Genomic DNA, 12,006 nt, shown 5'->3' on the forward strand with positions numbered 1-12,006 from the left:
TTTAGCATGGAGTTGTTGATGATGCGCCTCCTTCCCTGTCGCTATTAGTGCAGAATATAGGTATTTGATTCTATACCCCATTATGCAGTCTGGTCTCAACAGATCTGCAACTGGGTCCACATCTGATTCCCTGTCCATTGGCCTTAGGTGAGCTTGTGGGAAGTGTCTCGACTGGAGGTACATATAGAACTGGCGGTGCGGCAACCCATACCTCTCCTGCAATGCTGAGAATGGAAGTATCCCACCCCCTGGATCAAATATTTTGCGTATGCTTGTAATGCCCTGGTCTCTCCAGCCGAGAAACTCCGCACCCCCCAAACCAGGGGAGAACATGGGGTTACCCCAGAGGGTGGTAAATGGTGATGAGGTGAACCGTCTATGTAAGGTCTTGTTGATTTGCCTCCAGGACCTGTAAGTCGCCTTGAACAGAATGGAGTCTCTGATTGACTTGGGTATCAATCGCATTGGGGCGTGTAAAAGAGCTGCCGGGGAGTACTGTTTGAATATTTGTTTCTCTATTGTGGGGATAGTATACTCCGACTTAGAGGTAAACCAGTCAGTGATATATCTAAAGTGAGCTGCGTGGGAAAATGCTTGTATATCAGGCATGCCAAATCCGCCATCTGATTTGCTAAGTTTAAGTCTATTAAATGGTATGCGGGCCTTCTTCCCTGCCCATGCAAATTTAAGATATAAAGTTTTAAGTTTCTGCAGGTCCGTGCTGTGGATCTGGAGTGGCAACATCTGCAACAGATAGGACAGCTTGGGGAAGGCTATAGTCTTGATTACTGTGATTCTACCTGCCAGGGACAGAGGTAACTCCATCCATCCGGACAACAATTTATCGACCGATGTCAGGGAGGGGGGAATATTAACATTATAGAGATCTTTCAGCTTTTTGGGGATCAGGACTCCTAGGTACTTGAGTGTGTGCGGGCATACAGTGAATTGCGAGGTGTGATGGGATGTGTCTGGTGCTGTGGGGGGGGGGGTTGAGAGTGGCAAAAGTCTAGACTTGTCGTAGTTCACTCGGAAGCCAGAAAAGTGGGAGAAGTGCAGTATAATTTGTTGGATCGCTGAGATAGAAGTATTGGGTTTAGATATAAACAATAATATATCGTCTGCAAAGAGACTTAGCTTGACCTCGGAGGAATCCACCCGCACACCTGTAAAGTCCTCGGAGGCTCTCAATGCTATAGCTAGCGGTTCCACTGCCAGAGCAAACAGTAGGGGGACAGGGGGCAGCCCTGTCTGGTGCCTCTAAATAGTGGTATGGGGTTAGACATATAATTGTTTGTTAGAAATGCTGCTTTTATCATCACTGGCCATATGCAAGGTGATTGACAGGAAGCCAGTGTTTGTGGGTGGTAACCAAATGTATTCTGACCTGGCATGCCCAGGTGTGTGAGGGAAGTCATGTGACATCAGCTCCGCCCCTGGTCAGCCTGATACTATCACAGCCGCTGAGTAAGTCCTGGGCTACACACAGACTGCACACACTGGGGAATCATTACATGGTGAGCGGCTGTTATCTGGGAGTGTCAGGTAATACGCAGGCGTGGCCAGGTGTGTGAGGGGAAGTCATGTGACGCCAGCTCCGCCCCCGATCATCCTGATTCTATCACAGCCTCTGAGTATGTCCTGGGCTACGCACAGACTGCACACACTGGGGAATCATTACATGGTGAGCGGCTGTTATCTGGGAGTGTCAGGTAATACGCAGGCGTGGCCAGGTGTGTGAGGGGAAGTCATGTGATGTCAGCTCCGCCCCCGATCAGCCTGGTTCTATCACAGCCGCTGAGTAAGTCCTGGGCTACACACAGACTGCGCACACTGGGGAATCATTACATGGTGAGCGGCTGTTATCTGGGAGTGTCAGGTGATACGCAGGCGTGGCCAGGTGTGTGAGGGGAAGTCATGTGACATCAGCTCCGCCCCCGATCAGCCTGATTCTATCACAGCCGCTGAGTATGTTAAGAAACTAGCACCAGGCTCTTGGACCAGATCTGGTTCCAAAAATACGAGGGACAAAAAACTGGGGGTCCCTTGCATTTTGGAACCAGCCCCGCTTTCCAACAGCTAGTGTCATGCCACAGCCGGGGACAATTTTTATGCAAGGTCCCCTGGCCAAAACATGACCACCCTGGCTGGTCAGCCCTGGACTAGGTACCTGGGGGAGTGGGGACCCCCAAATAAAGCCCCCCTCGGCTTTACCCTACCAGGGTCCCTACCACTCCTGGGCAATTCGTGCTGGGCTAATGCATTAGTATATAAAAGAAAAAAAAAGTTAAGTGCACGATCAATGAGCCCGGGGCTGCTTTGCTTGGGAGGGGGGACCCTACGACAGTTTAAATGTCCGATTTCACCCGGTTTTTAACCAAGAAATGTAGCATATGCTAAAAAAAAATAATAATAATTTAAATTAAAAAATATCGCACCCTATTACATTACCTCGGCCATAGTGTTTTATTCAGAAGCTGGATTCCTTTATAGTCCCGTACATATTGCACCCAATTACATTATTATTCACACCCTATTACTTTACCTCGGCCATAGTGTTATTCCTTCATATTCCAGCATATAATGCACCCTCCTGAGTGACTGAACCCTGCAGGGACATAGCAGGATGGTGGCAGGACCCCCTAGGCCCTCTGCTGACTGCATTATCCAATCCATTGATACTATACAGCCCCAATGCCATGTACCTACAGGCGGAGGTGTGAGGTACCAGGTGTCTCACGTGTACGTGTTTTGCCTCTGGCGGTTACCGGTCTCAGCGCCGCGGTGTCCAAGGTCATGTCAGGGATGATTACAGGACCTCTGATGCAAGGATATGTAACGTCTGCAAATCGTGCATAGAACAGGGGCCGACGGCGATATCGCCAAACCATCAGATGTATATATGGACCATCGCTCTGGGTTGAATGCAGGACCAATAATACAAATTCATTGCTGTTTTCAGTTTCATTGGAATTTTGTTTATATGTATATTTAAGAAGCCTTAATAGGACACGTGTGTGTGTATGTATGTGTGTGTGTGTGTATAGTGTAAGACGTGCTGAATGGCTCTCCAAGCTGGTTTTAAACAGCAAACTGTTAATTTACTGCACGGATGATAAACCTATGGCGGAAGAGCTGTTGTTGAATGACACATACCAGCATGCCCTGCACCACTTTTAGCATGGCTACATAGCAAAACTGTAGCAGGGATGTGTGTGATGCAGTGGAGGTGATGTTGTTGATGTGTGTGATGTATAGGTGGTGATGTGTGTGGTGGTGGTGTTGATGTGCGTGATGTATAGGTGGTGGTATTGATGTGTTTAATGTAGAGGAGGTGGTGGTATTGATGTGTGTAATGTAGGGGAGGTGGTGGTGTTGATGTGTGTGATGTATAGGTGGTGGTATTGATGTGTTTAATGTAGGGGAGGTGGTGAGGTGTGTGATGTAGGGGAGGTGGTGATGTGCATGATGTAGGGGAGGTGGTGGTGTTAATGTGTGTGATGTAGGGAAGGTGCGGATGTGTGTGATGAAAGAGAGATGGTGGTGTGGATGTGCGTTATGTAGGGGAGGTGGTGGTGCAGATGTGTGTGATATAGGGGAGGTGGTGATGTGTGTGATATAGGGAGGTGTGGTGTTGATGTGTGTGATGTAGAGGAGGTGGTGGTATTGATGTGTGTAATGTAGAGGAGGTGGTGGTATTGATGTGTGTAATGTAGGGGAGGTGGTGGTGTTGATGTGTGTGATGTAGAGGAGGTGGTGGTATTGATGTGTGTAATGTAGGGGAGGTGGTGGTAGTGATGTGTGTGATGTAGGGGAGGTGGAGGTATTGATGTGTGTGATGTAGAGAAGGTGGTGGTGTAGGGAAGATGGTGGTATTGATGTGTGTGATGTAGAGGAGGTGGAGGTATTGATGTGTGTGATGTAGAGAAGGTGGTGGTGTAGGGAAGATGGTGGTATTGATGTGTGTGATGTAGAGGAGGTGGAGGTATTGATGTGTGTGATGTAGAGAAGGTGGTGGTGTAGGGAAGATGGTGGTATTGATGTGTGTGATGTAGAGGAGGTGGAGGTATTGATGTAGAGAAGGTGGTAGTGTAGGGAAGATGGTGGTATTGATGTGCATGACGTAGGGGAGGTGGTGGTGTTGATGTGTGTGATGTAGGGGAGGAGGTGGTGGTGTTGAAGTGTGTGATGTAGGGGAGGTGCGGATGTGTGTGATGTAGGGGGAGGTGGTGGTGTTGATGTGTGTGATGTAGGGGGGAGGTGGTGGTGTTGATGTGTGTGATGTAGGGGAGGTGGTGGTGGTGAGGTGCGTGATGTAGGGAAGGTGGTGAGGTGCGTGATGTAGGGATGGTGGGGATATGCATGATGTAGGGGAGGTGGGTGTTGATGTGTGTGATGTAGGGGGGGAGGTGGTGGTGTTGATGTATGTGATGTAGGGGAGGTGGTGGTGGTGAGGTATGTGATGTAGAAGAGGTGGTGGTGAGGTGTGTGATGTAGAGAAGATGGTGGTGTGCATGATGTAGGGGAGGTGGTGGTGTTGATGCGCGTGATATAGGGGAGGTGGTGGTGTTGATGCGTGTGATGGAGATGGTGGTTCTGATGTGTGTGATGGAGAGATGGTGGTGGTGATGTGTGTGAGGTGGTGGTACGGATGTGCGTGATGTAGGGGAGGTGCGGATGTGCGTGATGTAGGGGAGGTGCGGATGTGCGTGATGTAGGGGAGGTGCGGATGTGTGTGATGTAGGGGAGGAGGTGCGGATGTGCGTGATGTAGGGGAGGAGGTGCGGATGTGCGTGATGTAGGGGAGGAGGTGCGGATGTGCGTGATGTAGGGGAGGTGCGGATGTGCGTGATGTAGGGGAGGTGCGGATGTGCGTGATGTAGGGGAGCTGCGGATGTGCGTGATGTAGGGGAGGTGCGGATGTGTGTGATGTAGGGGAGGAGGTGCGGATGTGCGTGATGTAGGGGAGGAGGTGCGGATGTGCGTGATGTAGGGGAGGAGGTGGTATTGATGTGTGTGATGTAGGAAAGATGGTGGTATTGATGTGTGTGATGTAGAGGAGGTGGTAAGGTGTGTGATGTAGAGGAGGTGGTGGTATTGATGTGTGTGATGTAGGGGAGGTGGTGGTATTGATGTGTGTGATGTAGGGTAGGTGGTGGTGGTGAGGTGTGTGATGTAGAGGAGGTGGTGGTATTGATGTGTGTGATGTAGGGGAGGTGGTGGTGTTGATGTGTGTGATGTAGGGTAGGTGGTGGTGGTGAGGTGTGTGATGTAAAGGAGGTGGTGGTATTGATGTGTGTGATGTAGGGGAGGTGGTGGTATTGATGTGTGTGATGTAGGGTAGGTGGTGGTGGTGAGGTGTGTGATGTAGGGGAGGTGGTGGTGTTGATGCGTGTGATGGAGAGATGGTGGTTCTGATGTGTGTGATGAAGGAGAGATGGTGGTGGTACGGATGTGTGTGAGGTGGTGGTACGGATGTGTGTGATGTAGGGGAGGTGGTGGTGCGGATGTGCGTTATGTGGTGGTAGTGATGTGTGTGATGTAGAGGAGGTGGAGGTGATGTGTGTGATGTAGAGGAGGTGGTGGTGTAGGGAAGACGGTGGTATTGATTTGAGTGATCGGGGGGATGGTGGTGGTGGTGGTGAGGGGTGTGATGTAGAGGAGGTGGTGGTATTGATGTGTGTCATATGTAGGGGAGGTGGAGGTATTGATGTGTGTGTGATGTAGGGAAGCGGGAGGTGAAGTGTGTGATGTAGAGGAGGTGGCGGTGTAGGGAAGATGGTGGTATTGATGTGAGTGATCGGGGGGGGGGGGGGGGGTGGTGAGGTGTGTGTGATGTAGAGGAGGTGGTGGTATTGATGTGTGTCATGTAGGGGAGATGGAGGTATTGATGTGTGTGATGTAGGGGAGGTGGTGATGTTGATGTGTGTGATGTAGGGGAGGTGGTGATGTGTGTGATGTAGGGGAGGTGGTGGTGTAGAGGAGGTGGTGGTATTGATGTGAGTGATGTAGAGGAGGTGGTGGTATTGATGTGTGTGATGTAGAGGAGGTGGTGGTGGTATGGATGTGTGTGATGTAGGGGAGGTGGAGGTGATGTGTGTGATGTAGAGGAGGTGGTGGTGTAGGGAAGATGGTGGTATTGATGTGTGTGATGTAGAGGAGGTGGTTAGGTGTGTGATGTAGAGGAGGTGGTATTGATGTGTGTGATGTAGGGGAGGTATTGATGTGTGTGATGTAGGGGAGGTGGTGGTGTTGATGTGTGTGATGTAGAGGAGGTGGTGGTATTGATGTGTGTAATGTAGAGGAGGTGGTGGTATTGATGTGTGTAATGTAGGGGAGGTGGTGGTGTTGATGGGTGTGATGTAGAGGAGGTGGTGGTATTGATGTGTGTAATGTAGGGGAGGTGGTGGTAGTGATGTGTGTGATGTAGGGGAGGTAGAGGTATTGATGTGTGTGATGTAGAGAAGGTGGTGGTGTAGGGAAAATGGTGGTATTGATGTGTGTGATGTAGAGGAGGTGGAGGTATTGATGTGTGTGATGTAGAGAAGGTGGTGGTGTAGGGACGATGGTGGTATTGATGTGTGTGATGTAGAGAAGGTGGTGATGTAGGGAAGATGGTGGTATTGATGTGTGTGATGTAGAGGAGGTGGAGGTATTGATGTGTGTGATGTAGAGAAGGTGGTGGTGTAGGGAAGATGGTGGTATTGATGTGTGTGATGTAGAGGAGGTGGAGGTATTGATGTGTGTGATGTAGAGAAGGTGGTGGTGTAGGGAAGATGGTGGTATTGATGTGTGTGATCTAGAGGAGGTGGAGGTATTGATGTAGAGAAGATGGTGGTATTGATGTGTGTGATGTAGGGGAGGTGATGGTATTGATGTGTGTGATGTAGAGGAGGTGGAGGTATTGATGTGTGTGATGTAGAGAAGGTGGTGGTGTAGGGAAGATGGTGGTATTGATGTGTGTGATGTAGAGGAGGTGGTGGTGTAGGGAAGATGGTGGTATTGATGTGTGTGATGTAGGGGAGGTGATGGTATTGATGTGTGTGATGTAGAGGAGGTGGAGGTATTGATGTGTGTGATGTAGAGAAGGTGGTGGTGTAGGGAAGATGGTGGTATTGATGTGTGTGATGTAGAGGAGGTGGTGGTGTAGGGAAGATGGTGGTATTGATGTGTGTGATGTAGAGGAGGTGGTGGTATTGATGTGTGTGATGTAGGGGAGGTATTGATGTGTGTGATGTAGGGGAGGTGGTGGTGTTGATGTGTGTGATGTAGAGGAGGTGGTGGTGGTATTGATGTGTGTGATGTAGGGGAGGTGGTGGTGGTATTGATGTGTGTGATGTAGGGAAGATGGTGGTATTGATGTGTGTGATGTAGAGGAGGTGGTGGTGTAGGGAAGATGGTGGTATTGATGTGTGTGATGTAGGGGAGGTGATGGTATTGATGTGTGTGATGTAGAGGAGGTGGAGGTATTGATGTGTGTGATGTAGAGAAGGTGGTGGTGTAGGGAAGATGGTGGTATTGATGTGTGTGATGTAGAGGAGGTGGTGGTGTAGGGAAGATGGTGGTATTGATGTGTGTGATGTAGAGGAGGTGGTGGTATTGATGTGTGTGATGTAGGGGAGGTATTGATGTGTGTGATGTAGGGGAGGTGGTGGTGTTGATGTGTGTGATGTAGAGGAGGTGGTGGTATTGATGTGTGTAATGTAGAGGAGGTCGTGGTATTGATGTGTGTAATGTAGGGGAGGTGGTGGTGTTGATGTGTGTGATGTAGAGGAGGTGGTGGTATTGATGTGTGTAATGTAGGGGAGGTGGTGGTGTTGATGTGTGTGATGTAGAGGAGGTGGTGGTATTGATGTGTGTAATGTAGGGGAGGTGGTGGTGTTGATGTGTGTGATGTAGAGGAGGTGGTGGTATTGATGTGTGTAATGTAGGGGAGGTGGAGATATTGATGTGTGTGATGTAGAGAAGGTGGTGGTGTAGGGAAGATGGTGGTATTGATGTGTGTGATGTAGGGAAGATGGTGGTATTGATGTGTGTGATGTAGAGAAGGTGGTGGTGTAGGGAAGATGGTGGTATTGATGTGTGTGATGTAGAGGAGGTGGAGGTATTGATGTGTGTGATGTAGAGAAGGTGGTGGTGTAGGGAAGATGGTGGTATTGATGAGTGTGATGTAGGGGAGGTGGTGGTGTAGGGAAGATGGTGGTATTGATGTGTGTGATGTAGGGGAGGTGGTGGTATTGATGTGTGTGATGTAGGGGAGGTGGTGGTGTTGATGTGTGTATTGTAGGGGAGGTGGTGGTGTAGGGAAGATGGTGGTATTGATGTGTGTGATGTAGGGAAGATGGTGGTATTGATGTGTGTGATGTAGAGAAGGTGGTGGTGTAGGGAAGATGGTGGTATTGATGTGTGTGATGTAGGGAAGATGGTGGTATTGATGTGTGTGATGTAGAGAAGGTGGTGGTGTAGGGAAGATGGTGGTATTGATGTGTGTGATGTAGAGGAGGTGGAGGTATTGATGTGTGTGATGTAGAGAAGGTGGTGGTATTGATGTGTGTGATGTAGAGGAGGTGGTGGTATTGATGTGTGTGATGTAGAGAAGGTGGTGGTGTAGAGGAGGTGGTGGTGTTGATGTGTGTGATGTAAAGGAGGTGGTGGTATTGATGTGTGTGATGTAGGGGAGGTGGTGGTGTTGATGTGTGTGATGTAGAGGAGGTGGTGGTATTGATGTGTGTAATGTAGGGGAGGTGGAGATATTGATGTGTGTGATGTAGAGAAGGTGGTGGTGTAGGGAAGATGGTGGTATTGATGTGTGTGATGTAGGGAAGATGGTGGTATTGATGTGTGTGATGTAGAGAAGGTGGTGGTGTAGGGAAGATGGTGGTATTGATGTGTGTGATGTAGAGGAGGTGGAGGTATTGATGTGTGTGATGTAGAGAAGGTGGTGGTGTAGGGAAGATGGTGGTATTGATGAGTGTGATGTAGGGGAGGTGGTGGTGTAGGGAAGATGGTGGTATTGATGTGTGTGATGTAGGGGAGGTGGTGGTATTGATGTGTGTGATGTAGGGGAGGTGGTGGTGTTGATGTGTGTATTGTAGGGGAGGTGGTGGTGTAGGGAAGATGGTGGTATTGATGTGTGTGATGTAGGGAAGATGGTGGTATTGATGTGTGTGATGTAGAGAAGGTGGTGGTGTAGGGAAGATGGTGGTATTGATGTGTGTGATGTAGAGGAGGTGGAGGTATTGATGTGTGTGATGTAGAGAAGGTGGTGGTATTGATGTGTGTGATGTAGAGGAGGTGGTGGTATTGATGTGTGTGATGTAGAGAAGGTGGTGGTGTAGAGGAGGTGGTGGTGTTGATGTGTGTGATGTAAAGGAGGTGGTGGTATTGATGTGTGTGATGTAGGGGAGGTGGTGGTGTTGATGTGTGTGATGTAGAGGAGGTGGAGGTATTGATGTGTGTGATGTAGAGAAGGTGGTGGTGTAGGGAAGATGGTGGTATTGATGTGTGTGATGTAGAGGAGGTGGAGGTATTGATGTGTGTGATGTAGAGAAGGTGGTGGTGTAGGGAAGATGGTGGTATTGATGTGTGTGATGTAGAGGAGGTGGAGGTATTGATGTGTGTGATGTAGAGAAGGTGGTGGTGTAGGGAAGATGGTGGTATTGATGTGTGTGATGTAGAGAAGGTGGTGGTGTAGGGAAGATGGTGGTATTGATGTGTGTGATGTAGAGGAGGTGGAGGTATTGATGTGTGTGATGTAGAGAAGGTGGTGGTGTAGGGAAGATGGTGGTATTGATGTGTGTGATGTAGAGGAGGTGGTGGTATTGATGTGTGTGATGTAGGGGAGGTGGTGGTGTTGATGTGTGTGATGTAGGGGAGGTGGTGGTGTTGATGTGTGTAATGTAGAGGAGGTGGTGGTATTGATATGTGATGTAGAGGAAGTGGAGGTGTTAATCTGCACATAGCAGCATCTATAACAGCACACACCATTAAGGCCCATACACACTTGATGATTTTTAGCAGAAAATCGGTCAAAACAGCCCTTTTTGGATGAAAATTGCCCAGTGTGTATGGCCCAGAGATTGCCGACTAGCGATGATGCGCGCTCCCGCATCATCGCTAGGAAAGTGGTTCATCTGCTGGTTTTACCAGCAGATGTGGCGATGATGGATGGTTTTTCATCCAACATTGCCGTGTGTGTGTGTACGCCTGCCGGGTTTAAAGATTAACCACTTTCAGCCCCGCGGACCACCCCCCCCCACCTGTCATACTCACAGATCTTCTCTCTGGCCGGCTGCTGTTCCTGCTCCCCGGCGACTCGCCCCGCTCCGCCCAACACAGGAGCAGACAGCACTGCTCCCTGCCCGCAACACAGTGCACCCTGCTGGCCCCGCCCCCTGGCCACCAATGCTTATATTTTTCTGCCCACTGCCACCAATATATTCATTATATGCACCAGCAATATATATGACGTCACTCCATTGGCGCTGCGTCATCCTCGTCATAGCGCACATCGTTGCCTAGGCAACAGGTGCGCTGAAGGCCTATAACATAAACACCACTGTGAAAAAAGTGAATAACAAACAATCGGCACATGTAAGTTTAGATACATAGTCATTATACGCCGTATAACTTAGATGTGCCGATTGTTTGTTATTCACTTTTTTCATAGTGGTGTTTATGTTATAGGTCTGCAGCGCACCTATGACGAGGATGATGCGACACCAACGGAGTGACGTCATCATGACTGGCCAGGGCAGGAAGGATGGGCGGTCCCCCGGCGGCGTGCGTCTCCCCGGAGCAGACGGCAGGTTGTAAGTATAAAGGGAAGTTATCATGTCTGTTGTAACTTGAAAACAGTTTTGATAAAAACGGAAACGTTGTTGAACGTCTCCAAGTGTGAGAGTATATTTTGTCCAGAGTGCCGCACCTCCAGACCCTACCCATTTACCCAGTAAGGGCACCGGAATTGTTCATTGGGAGTGTCGTACCAGCCTCAAATTATATATATATATCGCTGTAGATGCGGCACTCTCGGACTTGCTCCAATAAAACCCACTGTACTAGTGTTTTAATTCAACGTTTCAGTTTTTATTTTACAAGACTGTCATCAGGAATGATTCCTGATGACGGTCTTGTAAAATAAAGACCGAAACGTTGAATGAAAACACTAGTACAGTGTGTTTTATTGGAGCAAGTCGGAGAGTGCCGCATCATCTACAGCGATATTCATTACCTATGAAGGCACCCGGCGCCTGAGATTTATTGCTACAGGAGTGCCGTACAAAAGTAGGCATTCCTATTTGTGGAGCTGAGCAGTGTACACCTATCCATTGGACCACAAATGCCATTTGTGGATTTTTCAAACAAAAAAATATATATATCTTTGAAGGCCGTTCCTTTTCGCTTAAAAGAACCTGAGGTGCTGTCACTCTTTATAAAATATGCAGCAGCCAGTGGATACCTTGTCATTTGTATAAATATTACCCGAGAATCACCTTCGTTATACCATTATACCGCCCTGGAGAATTTTGTCCCATTTTATGATTGTGCGATCATCTTGTCCAACTGTCGCATCGTGCCCCTGATGAAGTCGTGCTAATGACAAAACGCGTTGGGCTTATTGAAATACCCGTTGTGACTGTACATTATTTGTCAAAGAGGACATTATTTATCTGCGATTCACTGTAATTGTATCAAATCAAACCTTTGTGCTATGCCCATTACCCCTATCACTGTCCACCAATATTCATATATTTATATGCCCACTGCCACCAATGTACTGTATATATGGAACCCTTGGAATTCAAACCCAGCCCATTTATAATGAAAGATTTTCAGCAAAGTCTTTCGTCTCCTGAAAATCTCTCGCTCTTTGGGGAAAATAGCTCAGTGTGTACGCACTACTTTGGTGAAATATATATCTATCGCAGATTTTTGAAATTAAAATCTTCATGTGCATTTGGGCCTTAAAGGCCCATACACACTAGGCGACTGTGAGCTGAAAGA

The sequence above is a fragment of the Crinia signifera genome, chromosome 2, assembly GCF_055691185.1.
Source record: "Crinia signifera chromosome 2, ASM5569118v1, whole genome shotgun sequence".
In the NCBI taxonomy this organism is placed as follows: Eukaryota; Metazoa; Chordata; class Amphibia; order Anura; family Myobatrachidae; genus Crinia; species Crinia signifera.